Raw genomic sequence first — 25,123 nt, 5'->3', positions numbered from 1 at the left:
AATAAAATGCCCAGTTGCTTGAAATATTCTGAATAGATTTGGCAGGAGAAAGTGTTTCCTTCCCAGTAGCACTCTGGCATCTTCATGCTGGAGTCATGAACTTAGTCATTAGCATCTTAATTTAGCTGTGGGTACTTTGTGAAGTAGATGGAGTGCTTTTTTTTTTGAAGGATTTTGCTGGCTAGTCTGGCTGTGGTGGAGGACTGAAAGACAGCTTGAAGCATTTCCAGCCCAACCCCTATACACGCCCCCAATGAGACAAGAGCCATTTCATTACCTGACAAGTATGACTGGGAGACTCATAAGCCACATACAGTTATTGTCAAAGTCAATGAGCCACATACATGACAGCGTGACTGAAGCCAGGTTGCACCCTCCTCTGCCTTTGCCTGCAAACATGAGTGCTCCTGCAGGCACGCTCTGCCAGTGGTCACACACAGGAAGTCAGCATGGCGTCTGAGCCTTCGAATTCAGAGTTGGCTTCTTTCCAGCCTCTGGGAAATGAGCGAGCATTGAACAAATGAACTCTGTGCTGGGAGCAGAAAAGGCAGCGTTGGCGCATTTATTGTTTTCTGCCACTCCTTCCCACAAACAGGGCAAGACAAAATAAAGAAACAAACAAGCAAAGGCTGGGGGCCCATGAGCTGCAGCAGCCATTACCACTCTGGTAGGCAGAGAAAGCATAGGGCAGCAAAGATGAAATCTCCCCCGCCTCGCCCGTGTGTCTCAACCACACACGTGGCCGGTCACCACAAATCCGTCCAATTGTTCCTTTGACGTCACCAGCCCCATTTTCTCTTCTTCCACGCCACCTCTTCCTCCATTTTGCCTCTCCCTTCTTCCTCCCTCCGTGCATCCTCCTTCGAAGTCTCTTACCAGGAAAAGCTCTGACATCATTCACAACTTGTGTAAATACTCTGTTTAAAAGTAACAGAAATAGGACCCAAAAAAGAGAATAGCAACAGAAAATATAAACTGCAACCAAAGTCCCCAGTTACTGTACACGTTAGCAAAAATCTTAAATAAAACAAGAATGCCTAATGTCAACATTTTAAACTGTATTTTTAATTCTTTACTTGTTTCTTTCTTTTTTTGATTGCTTGATTTTTTTTCAGTACATAATGACTAAATATCAGGAAACAGTTTTGAATCCTTACCTTTGTTTTACTTTTTTCCTTCCACTTTTGAGATTATAATTACATCATTTCTTCATTCTCTTTCCTCTCTCTAAATTCTTCCATATACCTCGCTCCTTGCTCTCTTTGAAATTCATGGCCTCTTTCTTCATTAGTTGTTTTTATATGCATATATATATGCATATATATGCATATATATATATTCCTAATTATAACCTGCTCAGTCTGAATAATGTTACTCGTGTATATGTTTTCAGGACTGATCATTTAGTATTTGATAACCAAGTGATGAAATGAATTCTCTACTTATTTCTTTATACTGAGAAAGTCAATACAATAAAATATAATTCTAAATATCTCACATCTCTCCCCGTCACAACATTTTAGTAGTTTTCAAATGATTTTAAAATAAAAGTTAAATCCTTGTAGTAGCTTTCCAAGCTGTGTGACTTCTTTCACACTTAATCTTTTTTAGTGGGTTCTTGCTATCTAGCTCCAACTAGCCTCAAACTCTCAGTAATCCTCCTAACTCAACCTCATGAGGCATGGTCTCTTATGCCATTCGATGACATTAACAGGAAGACCAGCCTATCATGACACTATTTGTGAATGGAATATAAGAGGGTTGCTCTCAGGGAAGAAGAAGACAGAACACTGGTTATTAGAGGGTTGGAGGCTCAAGAGACCAGACGGGGAAAGTGAGGGTTTGTATCACTTATCTCACATCTGCCTCTTCAAGAGCATTTTGGGAAGAGCGGGTTTTGGTACTTGCCCTCCTGAGTTGTGCTCTAACTTTGGGTCAGTCTTTCCTTGCTGTCCTCTCTCTTGGAATGAGAATGTTTGCTGTATTTTGCTGTATATTGGAAACATATGACTTATTTTTATCAAGCATCCACATTGAATCTCAGAAGAGACTTTGAACATTGGGGACTTCAGAATACTTTTGGAACTTTTTTTTTTTTTTTGGTTTTTTGAGACAGGGTTTCTCTGTGTAGCTTTGCGCCTTTCCTGGAACTCACTTGGTAATCCAGGCTGGCCTCGAACTCACAGAGATCCGCCTGGCTCTGCCTCCCGAGTGCTGGGATTAAAGGCGTGCGCCACCACCGCCCGGCAACTTTTGGAACTTTTAAGACTTGAAGTGCTTTTAGAGATTAACAAAATGCATTTGTATTATGGGATGAGTGTGAGACTTTGGGATCCAGGAGTAAACTGTCATGACTCAAAAGTGATGTGTTTGAGTCAAGTTGATAAGGATGGGATGTGTGACAGTTACTCGTCATTGTCAGCTCGTCCTGAATGTGGACAATACCATATGGGCTGTGGTCCCAAACTCAATCAAAATGAAAACAAGAAAAGAAAAAATGGGGAAAGCAAAAATGGAAAAGACAAAAATTTAAACTTTTCTATTTAATTTTAGCTGAATTTATTATCACAATGTTAAATAAATTTGAAAGTTTGAAAAAACACAGAATAAGACAAGCTCTTTTGTTCTTTAGAAAAGAAAGAAAGAATTTCAAAGGACACCAAAAAGCCTTTAAAAACAAAACATAAAATTGCACATCCTCCTTTCAGTGAAATAGTCCAAATGAGAGAATCAAATCACTGTTACTCTCATAGAAATGGCTCAGCAACACCCAGAGCAGATGAGTCACAAGCTTGTTTTCGTGTCAATTATCTCAGATCTGCCTTTTCAGGAACATTTTGGAAAGGAAAAATAATGTCCATGATAGCTTCATCTCATGTTCTGGGAAAATAGAGCAGAAAATTGCCCAGCCCTAGTGCATTGGATGTAGAATGCCTAAATTATTCAAACAAACCCAAGCACCTCAGCTTGCACTGACTTCTGAATGATTCTCTTTGATATGAGATGCTTCTGTACAGCAGGGAACTTGGCTCTAATTTTCAGAATTCCACTTCTCAGAATCTTCTACTGTACAGTTGCTTGTGCTATCCTACAATTGCCAAAGTCCTAAGTTGATTTCTTGAGTACCAGAATGGGGAGGTTTATAGCTTCTCTATTTGAGTGTGTTTACCTAGACAAAAGGAGTTAGAGGCATTTGTTCATTCAATCATTCAAAAGCATGCATTGATCCCTTTGGGTGGTAGCATGAAGCTAAAAACACAGGATAAGGGGGAAAGTCATAGCATCTGCATTTGAGGACATCAAAACCTAATGCTCATGGACAAAAAGGAGGACAATTGTTATATAGATGTATGAAAAGGCTACTCATATACACCCCCTAAGACTAAACACCTGGAGATCGGGATGAACCCAGATCACTAATCACAGAAACATAGATCCTAGCTCAAAGTCAATGGGCATTCATTAAACCTTGGTAGAAATTATACTTGAATTGAGTCTTAACCTGGGGCAATTATGCCCCCTAGAGGATACATGCCAATGTCTGGGGATGCTGTTAGTTGTCATAACTAGAAGTGTGATGCTGGCACCTGGTAAAGAAAGGAGAGAAATGGTGGGAAATTCAGGAAATGCATGAGGGGTTCCACAAGAAAAGATCATAGGACTCAAAACATCAGGAAACCAACTGGAGAAACTTTATAATTCAGGATGGGAATACAAACCAGGGACTTGAGGCTGGGGCAGGGAGTTTGTAAATTTAAAGCCAGCCAGGTATGCAATGTTGAAAGCCTATTTCAGAAAAAAAAAAAAAAAAGGAAGAGAGAGGGAGCTCACATATTTGAAAATCCCAGAGACATGTTCATTCACTGGGCATGAATATTGAAAACTCCCTAGGTGTCTGGTGATGGCGTAGATAGGTGATATAAAGTGTAAACAGAACAGAAAAGGCCTACGCAATCAGAACACACATCTTATTCAGATAGTATAACAGTGTAAACCACAGGCCAGTAACAAACAAGTATTCCAGTTTGGCCTTTGTTGCTGCTATAAAGCACTTTGACCAAAATCAACTTGGGAGAAGAAAGGGTTAATTTCATTGTACACTTCCAAGTAACAATGCACAATTGAGGGACATTGGGGAAGCACCTCAAGGCAGGAACCTGGAGCAGAAACAACGGTGCGGGGTGGGGGGGGGGATGCTTATCAGCTTGTTCTCAGACTCCTGCTTAGCTAGCTTTCGTATATAGCCTAGGCAAGTTGTTGCTTTCCACGGTGGGCTGGGCTCTCCCTCATCAATTAACAACAGAGACATTCTCTCAAGACGGTCACAGGTCAGTATCATCTGCACAATTCCTCAGTTAAGACTCCCTTAGACAACTCTAGGCTTTGTCAAGTTGACAGTTGAAGCTAACTAGGATAGGTAAATATGAAATGTGTCAAATAATGACAATTTTAAGGAGAAAAATAGGACAGATGAGCAGCCATGTCAGAGTAAAGGTCATATTTAACTTCCAAGTGATAGGGATTTAGAATTAATGGGGAGACAGATATGTGGGAGAAACAGTCCAGACAGATGGCATGGACTGTGTCAATGCCCTGAGAGAGAAGAGGTCAGAAAGACATTTAAAGAATGTTTAGGAAACTTATCTATCTGGAGTGAAAGGAGTCAGAGGGAGAGTTGGGGAGACAGCAGGATGGGTGGAAGGGAGGCTTGTTCACATGAGTGTTACATGTAACTGAGTTTTACTGTAAGTGAAATGGAAAGATCTTGAACAGAGCATGACATGATGGGAAGGTTTGGAGGCTGAAAATGGCTTACCTGTAAATCTGATTAATCAATTGACCAGCAAGAAAGACTGCTGAGAAAAAGCCACACAAAATCTATTACAATAATTACCTCCAATGCATGCTGATTTGGGCCAGGTGATAGGACAGATGTTATAGGAATAGGGGAGGTTGGATGTCTTTTAAAAGCAGAGGTGATAAAAAGCTTTTCTTTTTGCTATGAGAAATGCCTGACAAAAGGAAGAAATGACTTAAAGAAGGAAGTCCTTATTTGGGCTCACAGTTTAAATGATTTTGGTCCATTATGTCTAGGATGGCATGGCAACTGACTTGGTCCCCAACAGAGGCAGTTTGCAGTGTGACTTCCTCACATCTCCAGATAAGGAAGCAAAGAGAGCTAGGACTAGGAGCTAGGCAGAGTTAACCACCCCTGAAGCCCTACATCTGAGAGCAAGGCCCCATGCTCAAAAGGTTCCAACACCTCTAAAACAGAACTGCCAGCTGAGAATGAACTGTTCAAACTCAGGAACTCATGTGGGACATTGCACATTCCATCAATAGCAGAATGAGAATAGATATGGGACATTGGGGAGGGCAGGGGGATTGGTGACAGTTTTTGAGGAATTTGTGATTATGGTCAGGTATAAATGCTCTCAGGTGGAAAAACAAATCTCACCTTAAGGAACATAACAGACAAGCCTTTAGACTAGTGTGTGAAGAGAAGAGTAAACTAAGGCAAGATTAGAGACAGAGATGAAGGCTAGAGTCTCCAAATTGGGGTAAAAGACGAAAAGAAGATGCTATGTAGAAAGGGAAACCATTGGAGGGAGAGACAGCGAACTGATATGCATCGTCAAAGATCCTTCTGGCTTGTCCATGGAGACTAGATGGATGTCTATGACCAACAGAAGAGATTCCTACAGTGAGGAAGAGCTTGTTGGTCCAAGCAAGAGAGGACGGCGAGGACAGAAATAACTAGACGGGACCAAGGTATGTTTTAGAGGTAAATCCAAAGGCTTTAATGGTGGATCAAAGGGGAAGATAAAGGAAATAATGTTGAGATGATTCAAGCTACAGGTGGGTTAACTGAAAGTAAGGCATCTAATGGAATTGGTTTCTACCAACAATAATGCATTTCATGTTGACTTTAAAATCATTTCTCTAAAACTCCTGCTGATTTACACTATTAGACTTATGCTAAATTAAGTAATAAACATTCATTAAATATCAAGGTTGTGTCTAAATAGGGTTAGAAACTACTGAAATATTAATTACTAAGACTAAACTTAACTTCATACTTAGACATTTTTGTGAGGAGATGGGGATGAAACCCGAGGCCTTGTTCACACAGTAGGCAAGTTCTACATATTGAGCTACAGTCAGCCTCAGATTTTTGTTTTTATGTGGTCCAGAAGTGTACATACATTTAAATCTGTTCATATAAATGTGTTCTTTGCCACAATGAGAAACTATGTGACATGGAATAAATCTACTAAACCTACTAAAATCAATATGGACAAAGGGAAACAACTTTGTTGCAAAATATATAAGAAATATAGGATGTGGTTTTGTTGGGGAAAATGCATTTAATCTAAAATAAGATAAATGTTCCAGAAAAGAAAGAATAAAACAAGCTACATAGCCTGTGTGTGTGGCTTTGGAAACATAGTACACAGCCTGTGTGGATGGAGAAACATAGTACACAGCCTGTGTGATGGAGAAACATAGTACACAGCCTGTGTGATGGAGAAACAGTACACAGCCAGTGTGATGGGGAAACATAGTACACAGCCTGTGTGATGGAGAAACATAGTACACAGCCTGTGTGATGGAGAAACATAGTACACAGTCTGTGTGGATGGAGAAACATAGTACACAGCCTGTGTGATGGGGAAACATAGTACACAGACTGTGTGATGGAGAAACACAGTAAACAGCCTGTGTGATGGAGAAACATAGTACACAGCCTGTGTGATGGGGAAACATAGTGCACAGTCTGTGTGATGGGGAAACATAGCGCACAGCCTGTGTGATGGAGAAACATAGTACACAGCCTGTGTGATGGAGAAACATAGTACACAGCCTATGTGATGGAGAAACATAGTACACAGCCTGTGTGATGGGGAAACATAGTGCACAGCCTGTGTGATGGAGAAACATAGTACACAGCCTGTGTGATGGGGAAACACAGTACACAGCCTGTGTGATGGGGAAACACAGTACACAGCCTGTGTGATGGAGAAACACAGTACACAGCCTGTGTGATGGGGAAACAGTACACAGCCAGTTTCGATGGGGAAGGTTGAAAGGATTTATGGTGATTAATGTACTTCTCCTGGTCAGGGCTGGAAAACCAAGCTGGGGGTTTTCCCTGGGGAAAACTATTTTTTCCCATCTCATTCCTTAGTTGCCTGTAGTTCTTTATCTAGGGCTGAGGCCCCATGAGATTTCCCCTTTCGTGTTGTTAGCGTGTCTGTTGATGTCATTCTTGTGTAAGTCTTTATTAGACAATCATGTTGATGAGACTTGATGGGTGGAGCTTCTCTGATATTTCTAAGAGACGCAAACTCACAGCAAACTTCCTGTTCCTCGGGCTCTTACAATGTTTCCACCTCCTCTTCTACCATGATCCCTAAGCCTTAGGTACAGGAGTTGTGTAGTAGATGTACCAGCAGGCTGGGCAAATTCAACTAAGATTTTTTATTTAAAATAAGATTTAGTATCAATAGTGTACTACTACAAAATTAGCATTTGTTTTTGTGTTAAAATGACATATTTTACTGGATAGTAAGCCATATTTTTAAAAAATTGTGAAACAGTTTACTTTTAAATCTTCCTAAGAAGGAAAGGACTGTTTTAACCAAAATAATGTCTTTTTTGTTTGTTTGTTTTTCTGAGACAGGGTCTCTCTGTGTAGCTTTGCGCCTTTCCTAGAACTCGCTCTGTAGACCAGGCTGGCCTCGAACTCACAGAGATCCGCCTGCCTCTGCCTCCCGAGTGCTGAGATTAAAGGCGTGTGCCACCACCACCCGGCTCCAAAATAATGTTTTGTGCATTATGGTTTCATGCCATCAATTATTTTGCACATACACTTGTGTGTGTTCACATGTGTGGGGTGCACATGCATGTGCAGGCACAAAGTCAAAGTCAGTTACCTCCTTTGATCACTTTGTACTTTGTTTGCTGAGACAGGGCCTTCAGTTAACCCAAAGCTTGCCAGTTCAGCCAGTCTAGCTGCTTGCTCCCGGCATCCAGACTGCCTGAGTGCTGGGGTTACATACAGCTGCCATACCCACCTGCCTTTTCCATGAGTTCTAGGGATCTGAACTCCAGCCCTGACACTTGCAGAGTGGATGCTTTTCCCACTGTGAGCCCTCTCCCAGTCTTTGATTATTTGGTTAAAAATTGAATATTCTCATTTTCAGAAGAAGTCAGGATGGTTTTTTTCTATAATTATGTGACTCCTACATTTACTTTTGAAGTCTGCTTTGCTTTATTTAATTGTTTCATCTGTGCCAGACAGTGAATTGAAGTCTTTTGTCATTTTATTCCAAGTTCTGATTTCACAAAGTACTCAAATATCCAGGCAACATCTGATATTTTCCCTTCTCAAATCCTAACTGTAAACAGGTTTTTCGTTTGTTTTTGTTGGTGGTAGTGGTGGTGGTCAGGATAGAGGTACTAGGAATTTAATCCAGGTCCGCACACATGCTAGACAAACATGCCACCACTGAGGTCCTGTTCATCTTTTTCATTGTTATTATTATTTTATTTGATTATTTGATTTGAGACAGTGTCTAAGTTACCTATACAGATCCTGAGCTCACTTCTTAGCCCAGACATACCTTGAATATATGATCCTCTTGCCTCAGATCACCTAAATGGTATCTTTTGCACTTAAAATTGACTCAAATGTCCCAGAGGGCCCCTAGAAACTCACAAAAGATTTTTTACCATGTAAACGCAGGGTTCAAAAGATAATTGGGTTTTTCTAAGAAGCCAAACTTCATGAGAAGTGTTGTTACACAAGAAAATATTCTTAAACTTTCCTTTGTTATATTTGTGGGGTAAAAACTCAATAAAAATATTCAGAAACTATATCATATGTATGGAAAATGTCAGGATCCTCACTGGCCATCGTATGGTCTGAGGCTAATCCTGACATCAGACTAGAGAAGTACTTTGAATCTTCATCCTTATTGGGATTTTTGTTTAATTGTTTGTTTTTATAATGTTGTATATCACAGATATAACTAAATCCATTCTTTTTGTGATGTCTCTTTCTAAATTTAACTTTATGTTGATTTTGGTATGCACTGATGTATTTTTGTCTTGCCATAATTCTCTCAAAGTGCTTGTAGCCAACATCCTCCAAAGTCCTGCAGACACCCACAGAAGGATTCAAGTGTGTTCTGGGAAACGGGCTTCTTGTGGTGTTGCTCAGAAAGCTATGAGACCACAGTGCTGGGCTGAGTCAGGGTGTCCAGGCTTCTGGAACCTTGAAGGTGAAGCAGATAGATTCATGAGATAAACAGTAACTGATTCCTTAAGACTGACTGAAGTAAGGAAAATTAGTACAGGTTTTGCTTGGCTGGTTGATGGATTGGTTTGTTGTTTGCGTTGATGGAGATTGAGCACAGGTTCTCCTGCTTGTTACACAAGCTCTCTGCCAATGAGCATCCTCTCCCTAGTCCTCCACATACTGTTGAATCTGAGATGGGTTCCCCCTGAGTTGGCTAGGCTGGCCTTGAACTCACTCTGAGGTCCAAGAGGGCCTTGAATTTACAGTCCCTCAGACTTTGCCTCCCCAAGTAGCAAAAACGATGGGCCTTCACCACAGGGCTGGGCTTGTGACTGTGGTTTCATTTGGGATACTCTTGATGTTGATACGTCCTGTATTTTTCATGCAAGTAATTTGTTTTTTCTCTTAAGCTATCTATAGTTCATTAAAATTAGGTAGATTATAATTTGTAATCACAAATGAAACATTTATCTTTTACTTTTTGCCTGATCCCTCAGGGACAGAAACCCTAAAATACTCCTGTTTTCATGGCAATGTAATTATTTGCATAGGTTCAATAAGAATCTGTCCTTCTTGTGGCAAAATAATTAGAAATATCGACTACATAGCCAAGGCTTTTCCCAGAACATCACAGTTGAGGACAACACGCACAAATCAGACAGGAGCATTTCTAGGAACTTGAGTCAACTTTCTGGGACCAAGGCTTGCAAGGCTCTCTTGTACAAAGTAGGAAAGTCACTTTTTGACAAGCTCAAGAACGTTAAGACATCTCAGAAACTGGAAGATGAGAAGAATTCATCGAATATTCGGGCTCTGGGGGTGAACTCTGATAAGTTCTCAGCTCTATTTCCCAATTTCTAGGTCTTTTTAAAGGCTACCCTAAAACTCTCCTAAGAGTTTCCATGATGACATATGCCAATAACTTCAGCACTGAAGTTCAAGGTCAGCCTGGGCTCCATAGGGAGACCTTGCCTTAAAGAAAAAAAAAAGAAAAAACAACTTGAAAGGTAATTATTTATTAGTCTTGCTTTTTCTGAGTAAACAAAGTTTTTCCTGGCTTACTTAGTGATATGAATAATCTTACCCTGATTATCGTTGATCAAAAGTAGGGTGACTATACTTGGAAATTGTTTAAAAGGAAACACAGCCTGTTTGGATTAACTTTTAAGGAAGGTATCACAGTATGCCTTCGCTCTCTACCAGAAAACCTCGAAGTAATTGTAAGATCCTCCAGGTAGTTAGAATGTCCTATCTGTAGCCAGGACAGAGATATCAAGAAGATGGCATTGTTTGGACCAGATACTGGAGTCCGGCAGTTTTCATTCCTGATTTTACAAGCTGCTGATTATGAGGAGAGGTCCATCCCAAGTGACCTTCAGACCTTCTAATACCTGACTAACACAGAGCAGTGGGGCTTAGGTCAGAGTAGGGTGCTTGCTAGCATGCATAAGACCCTAGGTTCAATTTCCAACACTTATTCTCCTCTCTCTCTCTCTCTCTCTCTCTCTCTCTCTCTCTCTCTCTCTCTCTCTCTCTCTCTCTCTCTCTCTCTCACACACACACACACACACACACACACACACACACACACACACACACACACTTTCCCTGTGAATAGATGTACGGTATAAACACCTGGAAGAGATCTGCCTGCCTGTGTAGACCATTTAGGCAGCCCAGAACACAGTGCAGCTGACAAGACCCACAGAGTAGAAGTGTGGTGGCTGAGCAGAAGAGCTAACAGTGAAATGCAGATGGCGCGTTTTCACAGCCCTTCCCAGTATCGAAACTCCCTTCAGGCCCAGTTCCACTTCAGGTAGCCAGGCTACCATCTCTATCCAGAGCCTCATCTGGAGGCCTTTTCCCTACGCCACTCACTGTCTGCCCTCTTTCTCTTCTAAGTCATGTATTGTTGTATGCTAATAACCTACAACCTACATTCATAAAACATTTCCAGTAGATGCAATCTTCGGGGGGAAGTATCATTTTCTAAAAGTAACTCTCTCCCTTTATTAGTACTTGCTCTCTCGTACTGGGAAATGAGAACAGCGAGTGCCCTTTTCATTGGTTTCATTCATCTGTTAAGTATCTAGGGGCCTGCTCTTGAATCAATACTTGCAATCTTTCGGAATTAAATTGCCCTCTGTTAGACAGCCAGAGGAAATGTCTTCCAATGATGAAATGCCCTATGTTTATCTTAGTTTTCTTCTTTGTTCTATTGTTTGGAAATGAATACATGTTTTTGGCAAATTTAAATATCACCTGTGAGTGTTTAGCATGGTCCTCAGGGTGTGGTAGGTCAGGAGTCGAGACCAGAGTGTCCCCTATTTACAAAACCAGTACGGCTTCTGAAGGCTTTTTTCCTAATTGACTTATTCAGCTGTGTGGGAAACACTAATTAAATAACAGCTATGGCAACATTGGATTGAGGGAATTATTTGCCTTCTCAAATCTCAGGTTATATTTACCTGGATAAAGAGGAATAGTGGTACCCTGGCAGACGATGCGCTGTCAAACTACGCATGCTCCCTCTCCTCACAGATTGATGCTTGGCTTCCCGAACCAATGGAGACTTGGAGAGATAGGGTTGAACTCACGGATTTGAGGACACTGCACTGTTTGGGTAGAGAAATGATTATTTGTGAAATATAACTCCACACACTGTTATGGCACATCCAGTGAGATCAATTTGCCTGGACCACCCCACTGTTAGACTGAAAGTCTTCAGCCCCAGGCAGACCAGATAGCTGGTTACCTAACACTCACCTTCTTCCTTTGTCACTTTTCATCTTTATAGAGACCATGACGTTTAAATGTTTATCTGATTTTTTTTCACTACATCATAGTTTTATTAGGCTAACTCTAGCTGGGTTAGTTAATCGTGAATGTACACCTAAGAGACTTTTCTCAGGACCTACCTAAGAAAACCACATCTGTCAGTTATATTAACAGAGAGAACCAGTAAAAGATTCCACATGGAGACAACACCCAGACTATTTATGACAATGATAATCAAGAATGACTGAGGTCAGCGGTCAAGTTTGATTTCTTTGGCTGTGATACAAACACTCTGACCAAAGGCAATTCAAGGGAGGAACACATATATTTAGGTTTCACTTCCAGGTCATAGCCTATCTTTGAAGGAAGTCAGGTTAGGAAGTCAAGGCAGTAATTTGTAGCCAAAACCATAAAGGAACACTGCTTGCTGGCTCACTCAAAGAATCATTCTCAGCTAGTTTTCTAATGCAGCCCAGGACTATTTGCACAGGGAACGGTGCTGTCCACAGTGGGCTGTGCCCTTCTATATCAATTAATGATCATTATCAGTGGTGGTTTGAAAGAAAATGGCCCTCAAAGGAGGGGTGTCAGGGACCAGCCCAACCTGTCTAACCATCCTTGAAGGGAGAAATGAGGATTAAGAAATAATAGATATGCAATATAGAGACATAGACGAAGAAAAAGACAGAGACACAGGATAGCTTTGGGAGGACTCTGGGTCAATACCACAGTCACCTAATGGGCTTTTTATACACCAGCAAGGGGAGAGGCAAAAGATCCCCCTCTTCAAGATCAAGGTACAAAGTACAAACAAGTGTCGACTCTTCCTTAATTTTCAAAACACCTGATAACCATGCCTTAAGGGAAAGCACTTTGTAATTAGGCCTTGAAGTATAAGACACCTGGTATCCACGTCTTTGGCCAAAACATCCTATTCTGCAGCCTTTTGGGGCAAAGCAAACTCAAACTCTCTGACCCCGAATCAAGATGGAATGAGGCCTCACTATGGAGTCTCTGTGGGCCCCCACAGAGTGGCACTACTAGGAGGTGTGGCCTTGTTAGAGGAAGTGTGTCACTATGGAGGCAGGCTTTGAGCTCTCATATATGCCCAGTGTCCCAGACCACTTCCTGTTGCCGGGGTCATGGTGTCTCTTCACAGCAATAGAAACCCTAACTAAGACAATACCCTACCAAAAAGCCCACAGGCCAATCTGATGTAGTCAATTGCTCAGTATAGACTGTCTTCTCAGATGACTCTAGACTGTGTCAAGTTGATGGTTAGAAGTAACTATGCCAGTCAGTGATGGTCAGCTGCCATATTTTCATGCCTATTTCCAACTCAGGACCAAGCAGAAAAAGGTTAATATGTTCTCCAAAACAATCATTGAAGCTCAGTTCTGGTCAGCCTACCCCAGCTTCCTCATGCTATCAACCTTTGCTCAGCACTAACTTCAAGCCCCCCTCATTTCCACTGTGAAGCTTCCTGCTAGTATGAGCCTCTGCAACCCAAATGATCATAGAGAATTACCTGGGGACAGCAACCTTTGAATAAGTGACATCCATTGTTCCAGGTGGGAGGGCTTTGTTATTTGTACTTTATTTAAATGACAATAAAGGAACTCTGATTTTTATCTCAGAAGTTATGACTACAGAAATAATGATGGACCAAAGCGCGTAGGTTAAAATTAAAAGCCTGGACAAAGGACTTTTCTCCTAGATCTGTGTACCCTTTGGTTCACAGGCATGTACATAATCTCACTCTTTTATAAAGTTTGTGGGTCATCATAATGGAATCAGGGTTCCTTACTAAGGCCCTACTCTGGATTCGGCCATGTAATTTCTAAAGCATACATTAGCAATTAAATATATGGTTCAAGAACCCCAGAAATCCTCAAGATCCTTTTAGAAGCTCTGCGATTTCAAAATTAATTTGCTAAGAAGTTGATTACCATTCTTTGTTACATTGGCATATGTATTCATGATGTAAATCCATCAAGGGTAAGAGGCTGGCATGCACCAGTCAGGGTAACGGCACCAAGAAGAGGCACCAAGTTAAACATGTACTAACTGTTGTAGTGGGTAGCTGTTCCAGCTTTGTCCTGGAAGTACTACCCCCATTTAGGCTTCTGGTAACTGTCACACCTACAAGGCAGGGTGGGGACAGGAGCCCTTAAGACCTGAAATCAGGATGTGCTGGCTCTCTTGGTTCCTGGATCCTGGACTCTGGAGGTAGACTGAGCAGAGTTCTCCAGAGAACACTGCTGGACTGCAGTACACCTTTCCCGGACCCTGTTACCTATCCCTTTACTTGTAAGTTACCCCACATAATAAACCTCCCTTTTAACCACGTAGAGTTGCCTTAATACTTCCACCAATAAACTGTGAGTGTACTTTGGGAGGAGTAGGGAGCCAATGATGGGGAGAAACACAGATCCTTGAGTTAGTTACCGGCCCATCACTTCATTTTTTGTAGACATGGACTACATGTGAAAAGAAAGGAAGAAATGGATCCCCCTAAAGATGTGTTTAATGATGGAGCAAAATTAATTTTAAGAAATTTTATTTGAAGTACGTAGATTTTTAATCAAAACTTGACTGAACTGTTCCTCGAGTGGATGCTTCGTAAGATTCGATAGGACAAGAATGAAAGTGCTGACAATGGGCACGTTGACCAGAACTCGTGTGTCTGCGCTGCACGCTGTGCATCCTGCTTTTCTATGGGACACCAGTTGGACTCAAAAGAAAATAGCTGACAAACGGTTTTCAGACAGGGGTATCTGACAGGTGTCATCTGGAAATGTGCAAGAGAAAACTGTCACTTCCAGAAAACAACTAACAAAATCCATAGCCGCTGATAACACTTGAGCGTTCAAGAAAAAGAATTAGAATTTTGAAAACTTCCATCTATCACCATGAGCTTGATAGCTTTCCAGTATATAAAAACTACTCTGATCTGAAGGGTAGTGATCTGGGGGTGGGGGGAATGATTTTTAAGTGTCCTGTAATAAAATATCAATTCTTAGAAGGGCTGATAACTCACTAGATCAGTATTTTTCAAATAAGCCATGTACAATATAAAAACTCAGGTGTGAGTGGAAAATTCATAGAGAGTGAAATGGATCTTAATGTTACAAAGCATAAAACGTTCACTGCTAGGGTTTAAGACTCTAGTCTATAGGCCTGGAAAGATGGCTCAGTGGCTAAGAGCATGTGCTGCTCTGGTAGAGGTCCTGGATTTGGTTCCCAGCACCCATGTCTGGCGGCTCACAATCACCTGTAACTCCAGCTCTCTGGGATCTAACACCTTCTTCTAGACACTGCAGGAGCCTGCATTCACACATGAGCATGCAGACACACATGTATACGCATGATTTAAAACAAAGTCAATTCTTTAAGAACATTTTTTTAAACGATTCTAGATTATAAGTAATCTTTTTTTTTTTTTTTTTTTTTTTTGGTTTTTTCGAGACAGGGTTTCTCTGTGTAGCTTTGCGCCTGTCCTGGAACTCACTTGGTAGCCCAGGCTGGCCTCGAACTCACAGAGATCCGCCTGGCTCTGCCTCCCGAGTGCTGGGATTAAAGGCGTGCGCCACCACCGCCCGGCATAAGTAATCTTTTATAAACTGTATTGATATCGACTCTCAGGGTTTCCACTTTTCCAGCAGTGTATCCATGTGAGACTGTGTCCTCCTCATGTGTCAAACAAACCAGCTCACTGCGTTATATCAAGTGTTGATGTGAAAGATAAGCCACATGTCTTCTCTTCATATAAAAAGAGTTGGGATGTTACCACTCTCTAAAGCTTCTTTGAAAAAAAAAAATCATTTTAGTTTAAAACTTTATGTTCACCTGTAATGTGCATGTTCTTATTTTTATAACTCATAAATATGAAAATACCTCTGTTTTAATTTCTAATACAGAAACTACCTATAGATATATCCAGTGAGTATGTGTATATATGACATATATGTTTGTATGTCTGTGTGGGTATGTGTCTTAGTCATTGTTCTATTGCTATGAAGAGACACCATGACCAAGGCAATTCTTATAAAAGAAAGCATTTAATTGGGGGCTTGCTTACAGTTTCAGACTTATAGTCCATTATCTTCATGGTGGGGAGCTTGGTAGCATGCATGGAGCCAATAGCTGGTAGGTACATCATGGTCCACGGGCAGAAAGAAAGAAACTCTGGACTTGTCATGAGCTGTTGAAACTTCAAAGCCCACCCCCAGTAAACATTTCCTCCAACAAGGCCACACCTTCTGAATCCTTCCCAAACAGTTCCACCAAGTGGGTATCAAGTATTCAAATGGATCAGCCCATGGGGGCCATTCTCATTCAAACATATATATATGTGTGTGTGTGTGTGTATACATGTATGTGTGTATATATATACATGTATGTGTATATATACAGACATGTATATATATACATATAATTTTTGAGGAGGTGAGGTTTTACCTTAGTAGTTCAGAAACTGATCACATTGACCTTGACCTTGGCCATAGATTAAAACCCCAGCACCACAAAAATAAATAAATAAATAAATAAATAAATAAATAAATAAATAAACAAATAAAATCATTTGTCTTAGGTCTTAAATAAATTTTGTGTGAAAGAGTTTCTAGAACAAACAAACTGGATTGAGATCTGATATTTTAGATTTACCAACATATTTTATCTTCACCAGCTCTTGAAACATAGACTAAGACATTTTTAAATGAACTGCCTGACCTTCAGAGAGGATCCTTAACCTACAGGAGGTGTAGGAAGCTAAAATAATATCTGCACTAGGGTAAGAAGAACAGGAAAAAAAAGAAGTGGTATTGATTGAAAGACAAATGAGCAAGGAGCTGAAGTCTCCAGGATATCCTTTCCTGTGGTCACCTCTGCAGTGGCTTTTACAAGCCCCTAAGTTCAACTGGGGCATCTAATTCTCAATCCACTATCACGCTAGCCTAAGCAAAGGATGCAGCACATTTGCCTGAGACATCCTTTTCTGCATTGGCAGAAGACTGGCGTGTCTAAATGCTAGTTAGCCAAACAGCTTAGTCACACTCAGATTTTGATGATTACAATACTACCTTGGCCTTCCCCAGTAAATACCTAGGCAGAGAAGGGACGCTGTGGAGCCCATGTTGAGTGCCTGCCTTCAGCATGGTACTGCATGTGTTACAGGTCATTGAATCCTTGCCACAGAGTCTGTAAGGTAAGGAGTCTCCTTATGTTTAAGGAGGAATCAAGGATTAGGAAAGCATAAGGAGGTCTGTGACCTGCACCAGGGAGAAAAAAGAAAGAGCACCAAGTGGGACCTCATTTTGGAGACTAGGTCCGATGAGACCAATCCCCGAGGCTCAGAGGTCCAGCTACTTAGCTATCAGCATTGGGACAATTAGGGTCTGATTCCCAAGCTAAAGTCCAGCTGCTGGACAGGGCTGCTTCATGGGCACCTCCATAAGTCACAAAGGTCTGGTATAGAAGTTTCCAGGTGTGGGAAGTAATGAGCCATGGAGACAAAGATCCAGGCAAAACCTGAAAATGAGAGCCGTTCTCTAAGAAAGAAGACATTGCCTTTAAAGATGATTAACATTCCAGTGTGCTCACCCCTCCACGCTCACTTCAAATGAATTTTTAATACATGAAATCTGCATATATCCTGTCTAGATTTTTGTCTTTTCACAATACCTAACTAAATATTGTAAGAGAAACTAAAATGCCATTCTATTAGAATATACATCCTTTAAAAGATTTTACCTTAGTGAAGTCACATGTTTTTTCCTATTTGATATTTCCTAATTTGGTAGAATATTTGTATATTTGTATGGTACCACATTTTTGCACTAAAAATTATTTCTATTTATTTCTGTGGGGAGATACTAAACCCAAGAATGGATGGCTTTTCTTAAGAAAAATATAGACTGTCATTTGATTCCAGGACGTTCAGTCCCGCTCAAGGAAACTACTAATCTCCAGATTGCTCCTTGTTCTATTACCTCATCCCACACGATTCCACAAGAAAACCGGGTGTGCCAAGCTCTCTGCCAGCCTTCTGACCTTGTAACCCAAAACCCCGGGGTATAATTATTAGGAAGACAACATAGAAAATATGTTGGATTGATGTTGATGTCCTGTCCTTCTCCACTTGCATACTATATTTTATAAGAGATATTTTATGAAATACTAGATGGAATTAACTTGTTAGTAGGGAAGGGAGCCAGGTAAGAGGAGAATGAAGAAGCTGGAACTGTGGTGGTAGAATTGAGGGGACACTGTCTGCAGCTTTTCTGCCAAAGACGTCCCGAGAAGTCCTTGCTCTGTTCTATATCACCCAGCTTCTGTAATCTAACGGGATTAGTGCACATACACACACACACACACACCATCTCATCCTTTTTAATTTCTTCAGCACTAAGGCTACTTACTGGGTTTATTCTCACAGTTACTCACGTACCACTGCTGTAATGGACACCTGTTCGGGTAGCACCTCCTTGTTGGAGGAAATCTCTTCTCCTGTGGAGAGTTCCCAGTCCCTCACACTGAGGGATTTCTCTGCTAGCAGAGCACACTTGGATAACTGGTGACTTTGAGACAAATTTGGGCTAGCCTACCTTCGGGAAGCACACGCTATGGTCTGTTCTCCCATGCCTTCTGCTCTGCAGAATCCTGCAGCTTTCCATTTAAGTACTGCGTCTGCTTTTCCAGGTATCTGTGATGGGGCAAATCTGCATCTTTCTGAAGCACAGCATTCAGTAGGCCACTGTTGGCACAAAACCATAGTCTAAAAAGGTGAAGATGGGAAAGGCCTTCTATTTTTTTTTTTTTTAGAAAAAATTAAAAAATCTGCATGTTTGCTTTTTGTTGCTTTCCTCTCCTTCCTCTTCCCTTCTCCTCCTCCTCTCCTCCCTCCTCCCTCCTCTCCTCCCTCCTCCTCTCCTCCCTCCTCCTCTTTCTTTTTTGTGTGTGACTGCAGATATGACATGCTGTAGAGGTCAGAGGACGACTTTCTGAGCCCAGTCTCACCTTCATCTTGTTGAGACTGAGGTGGGTCTCTCTTCCTGTTTCTGCTCTGCAGTGTATTTATTCCAGGCTAGCCCACAGGCTTCTAGACCCATTTTTAGTTTGTGCCCATCTATTTACCTTTACTTTCTGACTTAGTTGGGGTTCTCTTGCTGTGAAGAGACACCATGACCACAGCATCTCTTATAAAGGAAAACATTTAATTGGGGCTGGTTTACAATTCAGAGGTTTAGTCCATTATCATGATGGCAAGAAGCATGGTGGTATGCAGGCAGACATGGTGCTGGAGAAGGAGTTGAGATTTCTGCATCTTGATCCACAGGCAGCAGAAGGAAACTGTGTATCACACTAGTCATATCTTGAGCATATAAGACCTCCCAGCCCACTCCCATGGCGGCACACTTCCTCCAACAAGGTCACACCTCCTCCAACAAGGCCACACCTCCTAATAGTGCCAGTCCCTATGGGCCAAGCATTCAAACACATGAGTCAACGAGGGCCATACCTATTCAAACCATCACATATTCTGCTTATTTCAGTTTCTGTGTGGTCTGTGTGTTAATGCCTTAGTCACTCTTAGGCATATCTTTTTTTGATTCTGCTTGCCAAAAATGTGTTTGATTTTCATTCTTCAGTTAATTTCACTTCTATTAGGAAGGCTGAAGTAATCCGATAATGTGGCACATCTTTTTTTGATAATAAGGAGCCTAGGTCTTTTTATTAAGTAATTAACAAAGCCTACTACTCATCTCTAATTTGGGTCAAAAAATTAAAAGCCAGCTTCAGAACAAATGATGGGGTGATTTCTCAATCCTATTGACTAATTGCATGATTTTAAGGTCAATCATCCAGTTTCTTCTGCTTCCTGAATGGAGAATGGAGTGAAGAACTTATTAGCTGTTAAGTAAATCATAACCATGAAATTCACAGACCCAGAGAGGCTAAGTAACAAGGAAGGCTCAAAGGAGGATTCACAGATCTCCCTGGGAAGGGGAAATAGGACAGATTTCACAGGCAGACTAGGGTAAGTGGGGGTGGAACCAGGAGGGATCAGGCAGTGGTGAGGGGACGGAGAGAGTACTGGAAGAGAAACTGGAATGGGAGGGGTGGGCATTTCAGGAGCGATGTAAAAATCTAGTGCAGTGGAAACTCCCTGGAATCTATGAAAATGACCCTCGTGAAGACTCCTAGTCATGGAGGATATGGAGTCTGAACCAGCCTTCTTCTGAACCAGGCAAGGTGTCCAGTGCTACCTGCACAATGTGCTAGGGTAATGGTGGCTCAGAACTTGTGGGAGTGGCCAACCAATGACTGGTCCAACTTGATACCCATGCCAGGAGAGGGAGCCCATGCCTGACACTGGCTGGATGGCCAAGAACTGGAGGCTGGATAACCCAGTGACCTAGAATAGAAGCAAACATGACTGGCAAAAAGAAAAAAAGAAAAGAAAGTCAATGAAAAGAAATGATTTCTGATGATATTCTGCTATGCCCAAAGATTGGAGTCTGGCATAATGATCATCAAGGATGCTTCATACAACAACTGATGGGACTAGATGCAGAGAACCACAGCCAAACATTAGACAGAGCTTAGGGAACCCCACAGAAGAGGGGGAGGACGCATTGTAGAAGCCAGAGGATTTGAGGACACCAGGAGAACACAGTCCACAGAATCAACTAACCAGAGCTCACAGGGGCTCACAGAGACTGAAGCAACAATCATAGAGTCTGTAAGGGTCTGTGCTAGATCCTCTACATGTATGTTGTGGTTGTTAGCATGTTGTTTTTGTGGGACTCCTAACAGTGGGAGTGGGGGGTCTCTCTGACTCTTTTGCCTGCTCTTGGGACCCTTTTCCTCCAAAGTTACTGCTCAAGGCCTGTACAAAATTGGGCCCTTTTTCATTCCATCATGGATCAGGAAGGTACTCATGAGCTCCCACCCATTTCTGGGGAGCTATTGATGGTTCATGGTTGCCAGGAGAGGAGATGTCATTTTCTTCAGTGGTGTAGCCACTGGGATCTTGCCCATGTTTCAGCAAATAAACCCCTGGCAGAGCTCATAAAAACAACCCTAATTAAACTTTGTGGGTCAGGAGACAGAAACAGAGTGGGGACTGGGGTAAAGAAGGGGAGACCTTGTTAGGAAGAAAAGGGTATTCAAGGAAAAGGAAGAAGAGAGAGTAATGGGGTGAACATAATCACAATACACTGTGTATATGTATGAAACTGTCACACACACACAAAAGTAGAACAAGAAAATTTTCAGTTGATCCTATGAGAAAGCACAGCCTGTCAGGAGAACATAAGTCAGGAAAATGAAGGCACTGCTGAACTATACATAGCTCAAAAAAGCAAAAGTTGATTCTAGATCTCTTACTTGGGAGGCTTCATAAGATAAGTCTAAAAGATATAGTTAGAAATATATCTTGATAACATAATCTTCTATGGGAAGAAGGAATTTATCTGACTGGGAAAGTTGGAATGTTTCATTAGGTGTTTATGGCTTCCCGCTCAGAAACCAACTCTTCAGGAGACAAAGGCTGGTATCTATAGTAAGCGTTCATGGGGTCCACCCCAAAGAGGCCAGCTGGGGAGACTGTGACATGGAGGACACACCCATCTAATTCTGAGTATGGAATTACTATTATTAGGAATCTCATTGCTGTTTCATATCTAAGCTATATTAATCAAAAACTCATGCAGAGTTGTCTTTTGATTCTAGTTTTCTATACCTTTGTCTCTTGGTTGGTTTAGAGCTTGATTGGGGAGAAGTTTTTTGAACATTGGCCTCATGATAACCCTATTATTATTATCTGTAGTCTTTACTGGATTGTCAGTTTCCTCAGGGGCAGAGCCCCTGTGCCTGTGTTGACAACAGTGCCTTTCATGTTGCCTCACACGTTCTTGTCTCCATGAATATCTGTGAAATGAGGAGCACCCTTGGTGTTCCCTCGCTCATCACCCTGACTTAAGAACGAACTCTTTGTGCATTAGCAGCTGACAATCACCTGTCTCCAGGTGACTAGGAGGAAGGGAACAGGAGTAGAGCATCCCTCACCAGCAGAGATGTGAGCTCCTTTTTAAACTTCAGACAGCAGTCCACGGAGGCTCATGTTCAGAAGTTCCCATTTCTAGCATGATCAAATAAGTATACACATGTGCAAAACTGTCATGAAACTCATCATTTTGCACAATTAACCTACATCACTAATAATATCAAAACCAGAAGATCCAACTCTCACTTCTCCTGAATGTCTTAGTCCCAGGAAAGGAACATGAAGCAGCCAAGTAGCATTGACTCTGATCCCAACAGAATATTTAAATACATAACCTTTATATCCAAATGTGTTCTCTTGGACAATGCCTCTTCAGTCAGCTACTGGTTTTGATACATTTAGCATCTCAAAATGAGCTGGTTAATATCTTAGCATTTTTATATCCAAATCCTAATCCCAAGAGTGAGTACTCACATAAGGCATGTGCAGTTAAGGCTGCAGATCATCTTTCCAGGAATTTCATGACTTAACGATGTGGCAGACCCAGGGAGACAGGGATTATAGCAGGAACATAATAAAGAACCCACAGACAGTAAACCAAAATGCTCCCAGAATTTTATTTTTTTAGAAACTGATAAATGATCTGAGAGAAGTGAAAGAGACAGAACAGATTTTGTATGTAAATTGCTTGAGACCCAATGAGCAACCAAATCCTGTTCAGGATAGTCATCGAAATCTTTTCTTCAGGCATTGGATGAGAACATTAAAGGTCCCTCCAGTATTTCATTCTGACTCCCCAGGTCTAATTGCAAAGAAGGTGCCAATCTCTGTCATTTCATTCTGTTCAGCATACCTTCTGCAAGGCAGCATCCCTCCCTGAATAGAATGGAGACATTATTTCAGGGGACAAACGCCCAGATCATCTCTTTTTGTTGCATCTTCTCTATTATCCTCTATGCTGTTCCAAGCACTTTTCCATTTTTTTTTTGCATGCATTGGCTCAACCTGAATTTCAAAATACTCTTTAAAAAAATTTAAACCTCATTCCATTTTTCATATATGCAGATGAAGTTCACCCTGGCTTTTTAGAATTCCAGCATCACTCCATTTCAGCCTCTGGTGTCTTGTCACTATGCTATAACTGGACTCAAGCATTATCAGCTCAGTTCCTTTGGTATTCAGCACACAGATTATTTCCATTTAATGACAAGTTTTAGTCCTGAATTTTAATGGGACATATTCTAACTTTTTAATTGCTTTGAAAAATGAGAGGTTCTTTTTTTAAAGAAATCTACACATATCTGGCACAATCATAAATATTTTAAAGAGAAAAATCTCATACTAGAAAAGCATAAAAGACTTGTCAGTTAAGGCAAATAGGAAAGAGCAGGCTCAGGATTAAATTTGCATTATTTCACATCCGATCGGGGCAATTAATATGTTAAACTCTAGTTGACATCAAAGGCAAAGGATGTGTTAAACTTGTCTCTTAAATTATTAATTGACTAAAATGATTTCATTATGAATTCTCTATTTTCCCTTACTACAGAAACATACTCCCTGTATGTCACACTATTTTTCTTTGGTCACTGAATGTTGAAGGCTTTCCCTCATCGATACTGAATAACAATAGATTCTTCAAATCGATTCATTCCATTGTCGCCAGAATCCCTGAAGCTCTTGCAGCTGAGCCCCAGCGCCTACCAGTTGTCACATGCCACTCTGAGCCATAAAAGAAGACAAATGAGAAAGATGTCTTTACCATGAGAAGTAAAAGATGAGTGCTCACCCATCAGGTGTCACTGTCTCTATTTTCCTTTTCACTTCTGTATCTGTTTATGCTGGAAAAGGTTTGATAATAAAGCCAATAAAGGTGGGGTGGGGTGGGGTGGGGTGACTGGAAAAAGATAAACAAGTCTTGCATTGAACGAGTCACTTTTTCCTCACCTGAGTGGGTTGCCTTGAGCTTGGGAGTTTTATTTCTGCAGATGATATATCCACATTACTTCCAAGAGTCTCCCATGGAAGACAGACTTCCATGTAGGGGTGCAGACAAAATATCAGATTTAATAAATCCCACATTCAAGTTACTCAATTTTATAATTTTTCATCTCTTTTAGTGCTTAAGAAAAAAAACAACTTTGCACACATGAAAAAGTCCAGGTTTTCATAACAAATGCTGATACTTGTCTTCTGGGAGAGCTAATGTCTTTTTTTTTTTAAGTTTTTTAAATAACTAAAAGATCACAGCTGCAACTCAAATTCCTACTGAAAATGATTCAGGTTTGATTTCCCCCATTTCTCCCCAGAAGCAACCGTTTATACAATGTTTGAGTATATTATCTCCTTGGGTTTGTTTCATATTTAACTACTTATATTTTCGTGTGTGTATTGGGTTAAGTTTATCAAGTTTCCATGACTGGTATCATGCTATAGACATTATATTACAACTTGATTTCATTCTCAGTATGATACTTCTGAATTCTACCTATATTGCCCCATAGTGATCTCAATAATTTTTTCTTTATCATTTTTGACTCCTTGATAGAATTCCTTTGTCTCCTGTGACACAGTCTGTCCTTTCACCTAAATGATAGCCATTGAACTTGTTAGTTGCTCACCTGTATCAGTTGTGATTACGATACATTGACCCACTTCAGACTCGCCCTTACCTTATCCCTATTAATAACACCTATATTTCAGTTCCATCTCTCCCTATTAAACTCCCAGATATGTTGTTGTTATTATGATTCATTTAAATGTAAGGGCATGCTCATGTTCTTGTTTGTTTATACTTCTGCTTAGCCCTTTTAATGTAATGTTTCCTTTTCCCCTCACATCCTGCTTATGTCTCTCCCCTGGTCATCTCTGATTTTACTTCACACATTCAAGTCTTTTCTCAGTAGCCTCTTAGTGATTGGTTCCAGGAGTCCCACGGACATGGAAAGCAGTGGATGCCCAAGGTCCTTAAATGAGAGAGCTCACTTGCATATAACCCATGCTCACCCCTGTGGGTACCAGAGCTGACT

The 25,123-nt window shown here is 41.1% G+C and overlaps 1 long non-coding RNA gene across 1 annotated transcript; it reads right to left on the bottom strand.

Annotated features, from left to right (window-relative positions):
* Window positions 1-7,902: 7,902 nt before the first annotated feature.
* Window positions 7,903-18,908, bottom strand: LOC128096854 (uncharacterized). The gene is made up of 3 exons (XR_008213758.1): window positions 18,691-18,908; window positions 11,773-11,919; window positions 7,903-9,280 (listed from the first exon to the last, which is right to left on the bottom strand). It is a non-coding gene; the product is annotated as an uncharacterized LOC128096854 (long non-coding RNA).
* Between the last annotated feature and the right edge of the window lie 6,215 nt (window positions 18,909-25,123).

Source organism: Peromyscus californicus, unplaced genomic scaffold (assembly GCF_007827085.1).
Source record: "Peromyscus californicus insignis strain IS unplaced genomic scaffold, ASM782708v3 Scaffold_5__1_contigs__length_169319896, whole genome shotgun sequence".
Taxonomy (NCBI): domain Eukaryota; kingdom Metazoa; phylum Chordata; class Mammalia; order Rodentia; family Cricetidae; genus Peromyscus; species Peromyscus californicus.
Note: the sequence above shows the minus strand (reverse complement) of the source record. Positions and strands in the feature narration are given on the sequence as shown.